Source organism: Styela clava, chromosome 7, assembly GCF_964204865.1.
Source record: "Styela clava chromosome 7, kaStyClav1.hap1.2, whole genome shotgun sequence".
NCBI lineage: Eukaryota > Metazoa > Chordata > Ascidiacea > Stolidobranchia > Styelidae > Styela > Styela clava.
The window spans coordinates 8603370-8615712 of record NC_135256.1 but is presented as its reverse complement, the minus strand read 5'-3'; the positions used below and the strand labels follow the sequence as shown (position 1 = coordinate 8615712).

The window sequence follows — 12343 nt, the reverse complement described above, 5'->3', positions numbered from 1 at the left end:
GGCAACTTAAGCTAAGGTAACTACCCTATCTGCCTATAGCTGCAGTAGCTGTGCGGATTCCAGTAATCCCCTTGGGCCTTGCCTACCGTACCCTGCACATAATTATCCATGATGGAATATGAACCTGCGAACTCATACAACTGTACAAGGTACCGGTAATCAGAGGTGCGAGGCGAGCATATTCTGATATTCCTAACGCTTAGATAGGATTTACATATTTATCCCGGGGAAGGGAAAAGCTGATAAGACGGCTCGAGGCTCGACCATATGGCGAACCACCGCCTCTCGTCTGGTTACCATTCCTGGTTGAGTATCGTTTGAGATTAGTTCAGTAGTTAGGCTAGTTAGTCTATTTCAGTATTTGTTTTCGGAAGCATAGACTGATAGACTTGATGGTGGAAGATAACTATCCCAGCGTGGGATTCGATCATACCAGAGTAATCAGAGGTGCGGTGGCAAGCGTATTCCTAATGCTTCAGCACGATGCGCCACACCGCAAGACTTCACTCAGCTTAATATAATTGACTTTAAAATAAACTTTTATCACCTGATCTTCCTTCCTATGTTCCATCTGAAAAGGTTTTGTACGGTACCGGTATCCTACCTTTTTTGCCTGTCTGCTCTGGCTTTTATCAATGCACAACCCTGAACAACGAAAGCCCGATGATCAGTTTATCCCTTCGACAGATGTGACTGTACAGAGTCGAGGAGTCAGATGTAGTCTTAATCAATAGGTACCGGTAGTCGGCAACCATCGGGCCGCGGAAAGGTTAATGCTGGTCCGCAGAAAGACGACACAAACACGGACAAGGTCCTAATAACACCTCTACAATATGACAGCCACAAACCCTGCGATTTCAAAACAGCACCCAATGGACCTTTCCCCAAGCATCGACTTCCTTGTTTACTTCGTAACATTGGCCAATCAGCAAGATGCAAAAAGTGACGTAACAATGCTCAATACAACATTGCAACATAGCAAACTAGACGAACACAACACATCTAAGCAGCATGTCTGACTTACAAACACCGTTCACATAAGAGAGAGAGAGAGATTTATTTCCACAAACAATGAAAAAACAATATTAAATAATATCGATAATTTTTATAGAGTTAGACTATAATGAAAACAATGAAAAACAGTATAAAACAATATCGATGATTTTTATAGAAGTAGTCCAATTTACACATTGTTTTGTGTTGGCCAGTACGGTATGCAAGACCGTTGAAGGTCATCAAGGCTCCTGACCAATTTAACACTGTTATTGATTAAGTAGTCGGAATTAATTGTTACAATATAAATATAAAAAAGACGGAGAATGAGTCGGCAGATATTTTAGTTCCACGATTCAACACTAAACGCACATTGTGATAGAGTTTAGAGGACATGTGTAAAATATATATAATACCAGTGCTACATTGTGATCTAGTACATTACAGATCGCCATAACAGAGTCGGGCTCAGTATAAAATGAACAGAATAGCACAGACACATTTGCACCATGGCGCGGCGGTGTGGCTCAACGGGCTAAGCGTTAGGAATACGCTCGCCAACGCACCTCTAATTACTCTGCGTGGGTTCGCAGGTTCGAATCCCATGCAGAGATGGTTATGTGCGAGAGGATTGCTGGACTCCTCGCCGTCGTTGGGTGGTTCACGTAACCGCTGGTCGGTTACGGCTTCCTCCACCACCAAGTCCATGCTTCCGAAAAACAAACAATACAGTAAAACTAATCCCATACCCGACTTGGAATGCTAACCGGACGAGAGGCCGTGGTTCGCCATATAGATAAGCCGTCTTATCGGCTTTCCTCTTCCCCGGGATAAATATGTAAATCCTATCCTATCATGTTATATAAATATTAAGGTAAGACAATTATTGGACACGTAGTGTACATAACGAACAATATTATGTTGTTGTTGTTGTTTTTCGTCAACATAATAATTAAAAAATCGCTTTTCTCTTCGAATACTACCCCAAATGGCATTGAAATTTTTACTGGTTAAAGATGGAATTTTTTCCAGGAGGCTATTACTTTTTTTTTCTCTCTATGACGTCATTAAAATTATGTGGCTCTACGTGTCCATATATTTGAGCATAGCTCTCTTGTTAAACAGTATAAACTAATCCTGAGGAAATATACAATCGGAAGTTGAAGATATAATGCAAACTGAAAGAATAATAGATATTTCAATATTCAATCATATTAATGACGGATTTAAAAAAAAAAAAAATGGTAACTAATCTGAATACATTGTTAGCAAAAGCTTTTTCATTTTCTTAGTAAAAAAAGATAGAGACACATTTTTTATTTCAGATGGGACACCACCCCAAACCTGCACGCCATTATATTTTAAAGATCGCTTCCCAACATCAGTGGAAACCTGTGGTGTAAAGTAAGATCTAATTTTTTTGGATCTAGTACCATACTTATGTACATCTTTTAGATGAGTAAAATTTTCCTTGAAAACAGGGGGGAGAAGCCCATTTTCATGCCGATGCATAAATTTTGCAATTTCTAAAGTATGCATCTCTGATAGCTGTAAAATTTCATTTTGAAAGAAAAGTCGGATGTTTGTTATACGACTCCTCTCTGAAAATGATATACACCTAATTATTTTATTTTGTAAGACTTGGATTGGCTGTAATGAAGACTTGGCGGCTGATCCCCAACTAAGGATTCCATATTGCAATCGTGAATGAAATAAACTATAATAAATTACTTTCAGCGTTTTTAAATTCAAAATGTGTCTTAGTCTATAAAAAATACCAACGGTTTGTGATAACTTCTTGGCTAGTTGACTGATATGCGGTTTCCAGCTTAAATTATCATCTATCGTGACCCCCAAATATTTTATACTATCAGTTCGCTCAATTATTTTACTGCCTAAAGAGAGTTTGAAGTTAGTAGTATCTATTCCCTTATTACAAAAAAGCATAAATTTTGTTTTAGAATAATTTAAAGATAATTTATTTGCCTTAAGCCAAATATGAACATTTTGTATTTCAGTGTTCACCACAGTCTCAAGTTCGGACAGAGATGAAGCGGACTTCAAAAGAGAAGTATCATCTGCAAAAAGCGTGGAATAGAAAGAAGATGCAGCCAGTAGATCATTTATATAGCATAAAAAAGCAGTGGGCCAATTGTAGAGCCCTGTGGCACTCCACATTTGATTATGTGTCTTAGTCTATAATTATCATCTATCGTGACCCCCAAATATTTTATACTATTAGTTCGCTCAATTATTTTACTGCCTAAAGAGCGTTTGAAGTTAGTAGTATCTATTCCCTTATTACAAAAAAGCATAAATTTTGTTTTAGAATAATTTAAAGATAATTTATTTGCCCTAAGCCAAATATGAACATTTTGTATTTCAGTGTTCACCACAGTCTCAAGTTCGGACAGAGATGAAGCGGACTTCAAAAGAGAAGTATCATATGTAAAAAGCGTGGAATAGAAAGAAGATGCAGCCGGTAGATCATTTATATAGCATAAAAAAGCAGTGGGCCAATTGTAGAGCCCTGTGGCACTCCACATTTGATTATGCCCATTTCAGAAAAAAATTCCCCATTTTGAACATATTGCTGGCGTCCGCTTAAATATGACGCAATAAGATTAAGTGATTTCCCTCTTATACCATAATGGCGTAATTTATGCAGTAAGATCGAGTGGTTAACCGTATCGAACGCTTTAGCGAGGTCCAAAAAAATCGCGCATGTTATCTTTTTGTTTGTACTATTATGCATTATCATTTCCTTAAGCCTAGCTATTGCTAATTCAGTAGAATAATCATTTCTAAAACCAAACTGAGAAAGACTTAAAACACCTGTTTTTTTAAAAAAATAGTTGATTCGATTATATAAAATATTTTCATACATTTTGGCTACTTGCGATAAGAGAGAAATAGGCCTATAATTGTTTGGGTCATATTTAATCCTCTTCTTATGGAGTGGCACAACCTTTGCTATTTTTAAAATATCTGGATATACACTTTCATGGAAACTTTTGTTAAAAATTTCAGACAAAATAGGTGACAAGACAAACTTGGCAATTTTGAAAATCTTTATGGGTATGTCATCACTACCTACAGCCTTGTGCACATCCAGTTTGTCAATTTGCTCTTCTATTTCCAGGGGAGTTGTATCACGAAGGAAAAAAGAACCTTTCGTGCTTGTCCCAAGAGTGTGCATATGGTGTGCTGCAACTGGACTTATTCGTGAAGCAAGTTTAGGACCAACTTCTAAAAAATGTTGGTTAAGAGCACTACAAATTGCATTGCCATCATTAATTTTATTTCCATTAACTATAAGATAGGGAGGTTATTTGTTTTTCTTTGATGAAGTGCCAATAATTTCACGAATCTGAATCCATGTTTCTGCAATATCTTTTTGGTAGCGAGAAAGAACTGCTTTATAATAATCTTGTTTAGCCTTAGTAAGAGCCCTAGATAACTTGTTTCGATACTTTTTGTATTCTCTTAACTTTAACTGAGACCTATTTTTACAACATTTACTGTACATCTTATTTTTGGTTTTTATCGATCTGTAAAGATCCTTGGAAATCCATGGTTTCAGCTTCAGTATACTATTTTTTGAATTAGCTTCATAGGGAATATGCTGGTCAACCACAGATTTTATTGTATTTATAACTGAATTGAATTTTTATTTATATCTGGACTGGAAATATCTTTATCAACTACGAGACTTAAGTGATCTTTGAAATTATCAGCATTAAAGTTACAATAATCACGTCCCAGTGTTTTGATTTGTGACTTCTTGCATTTGAGGTGTATATGAGCCAAGATGGGGAAATGTTCTGAGATGTCATATTTTATGATGCTAGTATTCGTTTTATATTCTAGCTTATTAAAATAAAAATGATCTAGTAAAGTAGCGGTTGAACTAGTAACCCGTGTGGGTTTATTAATACCACATAAAAAACCACAAGAATGGACACTATCAACATATTTGGTTACATTATTATCAATTTAATATTTCATCAAATCAATATTAAAATCACTAACTATAAAGGCACACACACCCCTAGAGCTTATTACATTTAGGGACTTGACAAATTTATCAACAACAACAAAATCATCCAATTTATATGATGGGTGCCTATATACAACAGCTATAATAATGTTTTTTGTGTTTTGGGTTGATCCAGCTTGATCAATTTCAATCCATAGGTCTTCGCATCCAGTAGAATTTAAATTAAGATCGTCGCGTATTTCTAATATATATAAACCAACACCTCCTGCTTTGGTGCAAGAGTCTTTACGAATAAAATCATATCCAGTAATGGATACATCAGGTGAGGCCTCTCCCAGCTTAGTCTCAGAAATACCCATCACATCAGGCAATATTTTGCTTGGACCTAACAGATATTCAATTTGTGGACTATTTTTGTGTGAACTTCTTACATTAACGCAATAATGCTGCGTCTGCGCGAGTAATTTCCACATCAGACGGAACAATGTTAATGTCAACCCAAACTAAATGATTCTAGCGTAAATATATACTACTACGATTCTAGCTAACGGCGGGGTCTTACTACTTACTGAATACAGCGCGAAACACTGCAAAGAGCGCGAAACAGAGGAAAACAGCGCGAAACAGAAGGAAACCAGCGCAAAACAGAGGGAAACAGCACAAAACAGGAGACGCAGTCATTACCACCTCCTGCCACGAAAGAACCACGGCGCCTCTCGCCATGGTTTTATGGCGCTATTTCCGGTATATTTACAAGGTTATGTACCGGATTATAGGTCATCATGCGAAATTTTATCTACCTTTTTGGTGCTCCAGAAGTATGTGCAGCAATATGTCGCACAACTCGAATCCGCCACACACACACACACATACTATTTTCAGATTGTGCGCCATCTTGGTGCACATACTTCTGGAGGTCCCTTTTTATCTAACCCTAACCCTAAAGCCAACCATATGTATGGAAAATGTTCTAAATTATGGCACCCAAAATGTGTCACAAGCAGGGGCAGACCTGCCATTACAGCATTTCTGGCTACATACGTTGGTTTGTGTTTTTAATTTGCTGCCGTGGTACTCCAACTCAAAACAAGGCGCCCCGAACTCATTACAAAATTTTTTTCTGCTTCACACTGTTTCGCGCTGTTTCCCCACTGTTTTGCGCTGTTTCCCTCTGTTTTGCGCTCTTTGCGGTGTTTCGCGCTGTATTCAGTAAGTAGTAAGACCGCTAACGGCGTGACTGCAAGCTCGCCGCTAACTGGTCGTACCGGTACCTAGTCAAGCTAGGTATTTATTTGGCCTGTGCCAAAGTGACTGTAGTCGCTTCGGTCTGTGCTAAACCTATACTTTAGGAAAATCATAAAGTTATAGCACATCTTGTAATCAAATTAGTTAGGGCTAAACAAACATCAATATTGCAATTCTTGAATGACTGCGCACATATATCTAACGAAACTGAACGTGTATTTAGGGATGGGCAATATAGAATACTGGTACCGAATCCGGAGGATTCGAATCCCAAAGTATTCGGATCCAACAGGATTCGGTTTCCGCCTCTCCGGCGCCATGCGTCGATTTTTGCATTTCGGGTTTCTAAATATCCCGCGTGGAAATCTCTCTCGTTTAAATAGATTTGCGTCTGCTCGGAAAGAACCCGTAAAATCGGTAAACTTCAAACACTGTAATCTCAATCGACGTATTCTGGACAGGAAGTCGGCGAAGTACATCTCATGGCGAAGACTCGTTATTGCACCATTTTTTGCGTTTTCGCCGTGCGTCAATCTTTGTATTTAGGGTTTCTAATTTATCAATTGAAGACGTCTTTCTCGCGTGGAAATTTCTCTCGTTTAATTAAACTCACTAAACTGTAATCTTAATCGGCGTATTCTGGACAAGAAGTCGTGAAGTACCGGTACACCTTACGACGAAGACTCGTTATTGCACCATTTTTTGCGTTTTCCTGCTTTGCTATCTAGCTAGGGTTTAATAATAAAAATTATTTATGCCGACTTACTGGCGATATTCCGATAATCTGATTGCAACAATCTTTAATTGTTTACAGGTGTGCCTTGCTTCATTTTACATTACTGTAAATGATTTTCCGCGACCGGCGAGTTTTCCCTAGAAAATGATGCATGTAAACCAAAAGCCAGGCGTGAAATGTTATGACATTACTTGCGATTAATTTAAATCAAATATTATTTAGGAATAATTTTATTACTTTTATTACACCAGTTTCCGAAATACAAAGTTATATAGCAAAACACAACAATCTGTCGCATTTAAATTTCACTATCAAAAGATTACATATTTTCCGGTCCGTTTCTATCGTTCAAGATAGACGCACGTTTGATCGAGTGTCTCTAGTAATTTTATTCGCCGATGAATTTAAAATAAGATGCCACATCTGGTGATAATAGTTACCGTACGTATTGAGTTTGAGTAGGGCCTAGTCTGGGTAGATAATGATATGTAACGATAATAATAGAAAATGAATTCGTCTTTAGATGATATTAACTAATAACTAACTACCAAATCGCGTTTACTGGAACCTTGTTTTGCACATCTTGATCGCACGGAATGAAAAGTTGATTTTAATTGATAGTGGTTAAATTTAATATTTTACACCGGCTGCAGTGGCCACACGCTGGTCCTGCATCTAATTAATTCTCAGCGGGTGTGTTTTAGTACACTCGGCACTCTAACACTAATAATGATTTAATGCCGTTTCATATCTATTTTTGTATTTAACCGTCTACTATTAAAGTGTTTGAAGCGTGTCCTATTTTAGCATATCAGTATTTAGATATTACATACATTTGGAACAATTGAAAGCAAAAATATTGTAATATTCTTAGATTTAATTGTCCTGGGAAATGCCTGTTTAGTATCAAATTAAATCCAAGTTAAGGACATTTCCAAATAAATAATACATTTATAGTAATACATTTACAATTTTTCTAAATCCAGCAATCAGGAAAATTCCCACTAGCCTATTTGAATAAGTATGAAAATAGAATAGGATTCGGTATTCTGAATTCGATTTAACTATTCTTGAATAGTAAATTATTCTACATTGCCCATCCCTGGATACCGGGAATATCATCCGCGAAGAAAAAAATGCCGAGGACTATGCCAATTTTCTCGCACATGACTCGGCGCATCGTGCCGAGCATTAAAATAAGCTAGCCACCCAGTGATTTCCCTACCCCCCCCCCCCCCCCCCCCCTATAGGGGGTGAACACCCCCACTAAAATTTCAAACACCCCCCCTAATTTTGAGGTGCGATTCCACACTGAGGGGTTATAAACCGCAGTCTGCGGGCCAATTACGGCCCGCGTGACCATTTAAAATGGCCCGCCGAACTTGAGTGAAATAGTTTAACCCTTCATGTGGTACCTTTTGAGTTTTAGATACCGTCTATTGTTACATCATTATCACAGTTTAAGCACGTTTATTTCGTAACAATTGAATTATTCCGGTATCTTATGTATAGGTATGGGTATAATGATTACACACTGCAGTATTTTAGATATCAGCCGTATATTAAGAAAGCTTAAAGATGTCACAAAACGAAAACTAGGCACTGAAAACAGACGTTTTTTAGATGAATGACAGCGTTTTTATTTCTTTATTGAAAAGAATCAAACTTCAGCGATTTGTCTTCTTACCAACAAAATATTTCAGTTCTGAGGGAATACAACATTATGATCAGTTGACGAGCGTATTTCAAAATTTAATTCATACAAAAGTCAAACAAACATGTTCAAAAAAATTAGAAATGTGTAACAAAACTAGCCATAAGTAGCCATTCATACAATGACAGATGAGCAAGTAACTTCATTAGTCACTATCATTTGCAAATTACTTGTTGAAACGTAGTAGTATATATTTACGGTTGAAAGCCGTGCTTGTTATCTATTCCCCGGGAATTCTATCAGCTAAATATTATAATTATTGATTTTATTACATAACAAACTGCGATGCTAGGTGTATCTAAAATCAAGCTTAGAGCCTATTTTGGTGCCTATTTATCAAATTTTTCTCAGGGCGCTTAAGCGCGCCCTGAACCCCAGCCGTGTCGTCCCGCACTTTTCTTCGCTCCCCCCCCCCCTTTTCTGGCCCTACAATTTCATTCTGCTGTGGATTTTGAATCGCCGTCAATCAACTTGGGGGGGCTCCCATGTACATCGTCTCTCAAATACATACCATTTTTTTAAGAATACAAATAGCCTAGTTTTATCTCTGATAGCAAATTATTTACCACCCCCTAAATTTTGAAACACCCCCCCTAAAGAGAAAAGCTGGGGAACATACTGTAGCCACCGCACCTCTGATTATCCTGCGTTGATTTGTTTGCAACCCGTGGAGGATATTTATGTGCGAGAGGTTACGTGATCGTAATTGATGGTCGGTTGCAACTCCCCAACCACGCATATGGAACAAATAACTGGGCAACCAATCCCATACCTGACCCGGGACGACTAGCTGTGGTTCGCCATATGATTAAATCATCTTACCGTTCTTCCTTTCCCCCCACAGCAGGGGCGGATTAACCAGTAAACAATATAAGCACGTGCTTAGGGCACCAAGCAAAGGGGGGCACCACAGAAATTTTTATAACAGAATTTTCAATAGTTCATCGGTGTTTAATAAAATATTACGAGTTGAACAAACAACTCAGACTTGTTCGTATTTTCTTTTCCTCAAGCATCATATTAAGCTTCTCGATCAATGTTTGGAGGTTTGCGAACTACCTTTAAAAAATCGTGTACATCAATGGACCTTTCCCCGACCTTTGACCCCCGAAAAATTCTTCCTATACTTTACAATTGCAAAATTCTCGGGGCTTATTTTAAGAGTGGTTTCGCGAGTTGGCCCCTGTAAAATGGGGTATTTGTTGAGACCATCATTATGTTTCATGGCGTACAATAATCACCTTTTTTATTTTAGTACCGGTAAGGAATTTTAGCCTAGTCTAACACAGCTATTTTTACACCAATTTTTCATTTACTGCAATTGAATTAAAACTTATAAAAAGACATGGTGATCATTTAATTATCTGATTTATACTCAAATTTCCGAAACACAACTGAAAACTAACGAATAGAGATAAAAAAACGCGAAAACGAGGTAATGTTTACAACCATGCCTGAAAATCTGAGTGAGAAAAGTGTCTGAGCGGATGCGAAAAGGGTGCATTGTTACGTCACTTTTTTGCATCTTGCTGATTGGCCAATTACTCGAGGTCAACAAGGAGGTTGATGCTCGGGGAAGGTACATTAGTGATGAACACTGAAACTTACTTGTCGAAAGTTTGGTGTAGCGACAACATCAAAATTAGAAATGGCGCACTATGTGGCGGTTCCGCGATCGCATTTCGACGATCTAGAGGTCAGCGAAGTTGGGGAGTTTTCTGGTAAGGTAGACTAGACTAATAAGTACTGGTAAAATTTTAAACTGCAGTTTGTACTCGGTTCATCTGGTATTTCGATTCACGTTGAGACTTGACGCGTGAGTCTTAATCGTGACAATTCCCAGAATATATGGAAATCATATTCTGCTAAGTCAGTTGATGCAAATCTAGGCAGCTAGAATACTTATATTGCAGATAAAATGCAAGAGCTGGAATTCGTTTTATGTTATTGTTTTGGAATGAAATTTTACAGAATTTTCACAGAGTAAGTCAAGTTCTGCAAAGTGAGAATGTAGACTTACAAACATGCGCGCATCTGTATGCATCATTACGAGGCCAGCTGCGCATTCCACGAGATGAATTTGAACGCTATGAAGCGCTCACGCTACCACTGCAACCAAATGTCTCTTCATCTGCTGAGAAGGAAAGGTATTCGCAGGGTTGTCAAAAGCTTATTCATGCTTACCCAGAAGTTTTCAACAGTAATTTCTCAGCTGAGCTTCAGCAGTTTCATTTATATGTGCTCCATAAATTCAATGACACAGGAAAAAAAATCAAGATTCAGTCATGCTGAACTTTACAAAATTCTTGTAGATTATAAATAACATTGAGTGCGCCTTTTCAAATGTAGACAATAGCTTTCAAATATTTTTAACATTAATGATCACAAATTGTTCAGCAGAACGTTCATTTTCTCAGCTGAAGTATATTAAAAACCCCTACAGAACAACTATGAAACAAGACAGACTAGAATATTAGATGCTTTATCTCTGTTGAGTATAGAGGCAGATGTGTTACATAAGCTTAGTTTTGAGGATCTAATCAAATACTAAGCTAAAAAAATTAATGTACCGTATGAATGTACCAAGTAAATGTACCGAAAAACATCGTTTGCTTCCTTACTGTTGGTATTGTTTTATTTCAATTTCATCTTTTCAAAATTTTGTGTTGTTCATTATTTAATGTAAAAGATGTATTATGTAAGAATAAAATTAGTTTTGGGAATATGAGCAAAATTTCACAGTCAAAAAAATGTAAGAAAACCTAAAAATGTTCGTAGAAGTTGTATTTTTTACTGTTGGTTGTGATTATTTTTGATGGATAATACAACTAAATTTAATGTATTTTAAAAGACACATATGGGGGCACCAAAGCCTCTAGTGCTTAGGGCACCAAAGGGGCTTAGTCCGCCCCTGCCCCACAGGATAAATTCTAAATATCGTCAACCGGATTCTAACCCACGCATATGACCTTATACCAGGCCTGCACAACATACGGCCCGCTAGATACTTCTGTACGGCCCGCGGGTGATTTGGAAACACGCCACTTCTCGGGTCTAACAATCAAAGCCGGCATTGTTATGCAAGCGCGCCGTTACTCCGATCATATTCGAAATCGTGAGATTTATGTTTTGCACTGGTTTCAATAAATATCGAACTTTGTGTGAAATTGGTGTGCCCTTTGCGACCCCTAAAATTCGTCGCTCGCCCCCCAGTTTGCGAAACCCTGATTTAGATATCTCAGTATTCAAACTGAATCACGCTTAAAACAATATCGGTATACAATCTCACACCCATTAGTGCATATTAGCAACATAGTAATAACCCCATTATTTTTTACTCACTTATGAAACTGAAGTTTCTTTTTTGGTTCAAATTTAGAACTTAGAAAACAATTCCTTCATTCATGAATGGTGCAAAAATTCTCGTATAAATAAATTGGAGCAGATTTTGTGGAAAAATGTAATTTACCAGTCAAAAAAGTACAACAGAGGAAGATCTATTGCTACTAAACGAATTGTTTTTCTAGACTACAATGGAAATATCCGATAATGGTACATATGACTAAATAAATTGTCATACATATATTTGAGAGATTTTACAAAACTGTCCCCGAGTAAAAAATTTACCTGCAGTCAGTTTATACCGCAACACGCA

General features: G+C 37.5%; 1 long non-coding RNA gene across 7 annotated transcripts; it reads left to right on the top strand.

The window, feature by feature from the left end:
* Nucleotides 1-464: 464 nt before the first annotated feature.
* LOC144425053 (uncharacterized) lies at nucleotides 465-6003 on the top strand. 7 transcript variants are annotated; one of them, XR_013477233.1, is made up of 4 exons: nucleotides 465-1867; nucleotides 2319-2397; nucleotides 3012-3475; nucleotides 4136-6003. It is a non-coding gene; the product is annotated as an uncharacterized LOC144425053 (long non-coding RNA). The 7 variants fall into 7 exon arrangements; XR_013477229.1 differs by lacking the exon at nucleotides 4136-6003 and having other exon boundaries at nucleotides 465-2237; nucleotides 3012-3107; nucleotides 3380-3475; XR_013477232.1 differs by having other exon boundaries at nucleotides 2319-3475.
* Nucleotides 6004-12343: the final 6340 nt, after the last annotated feature.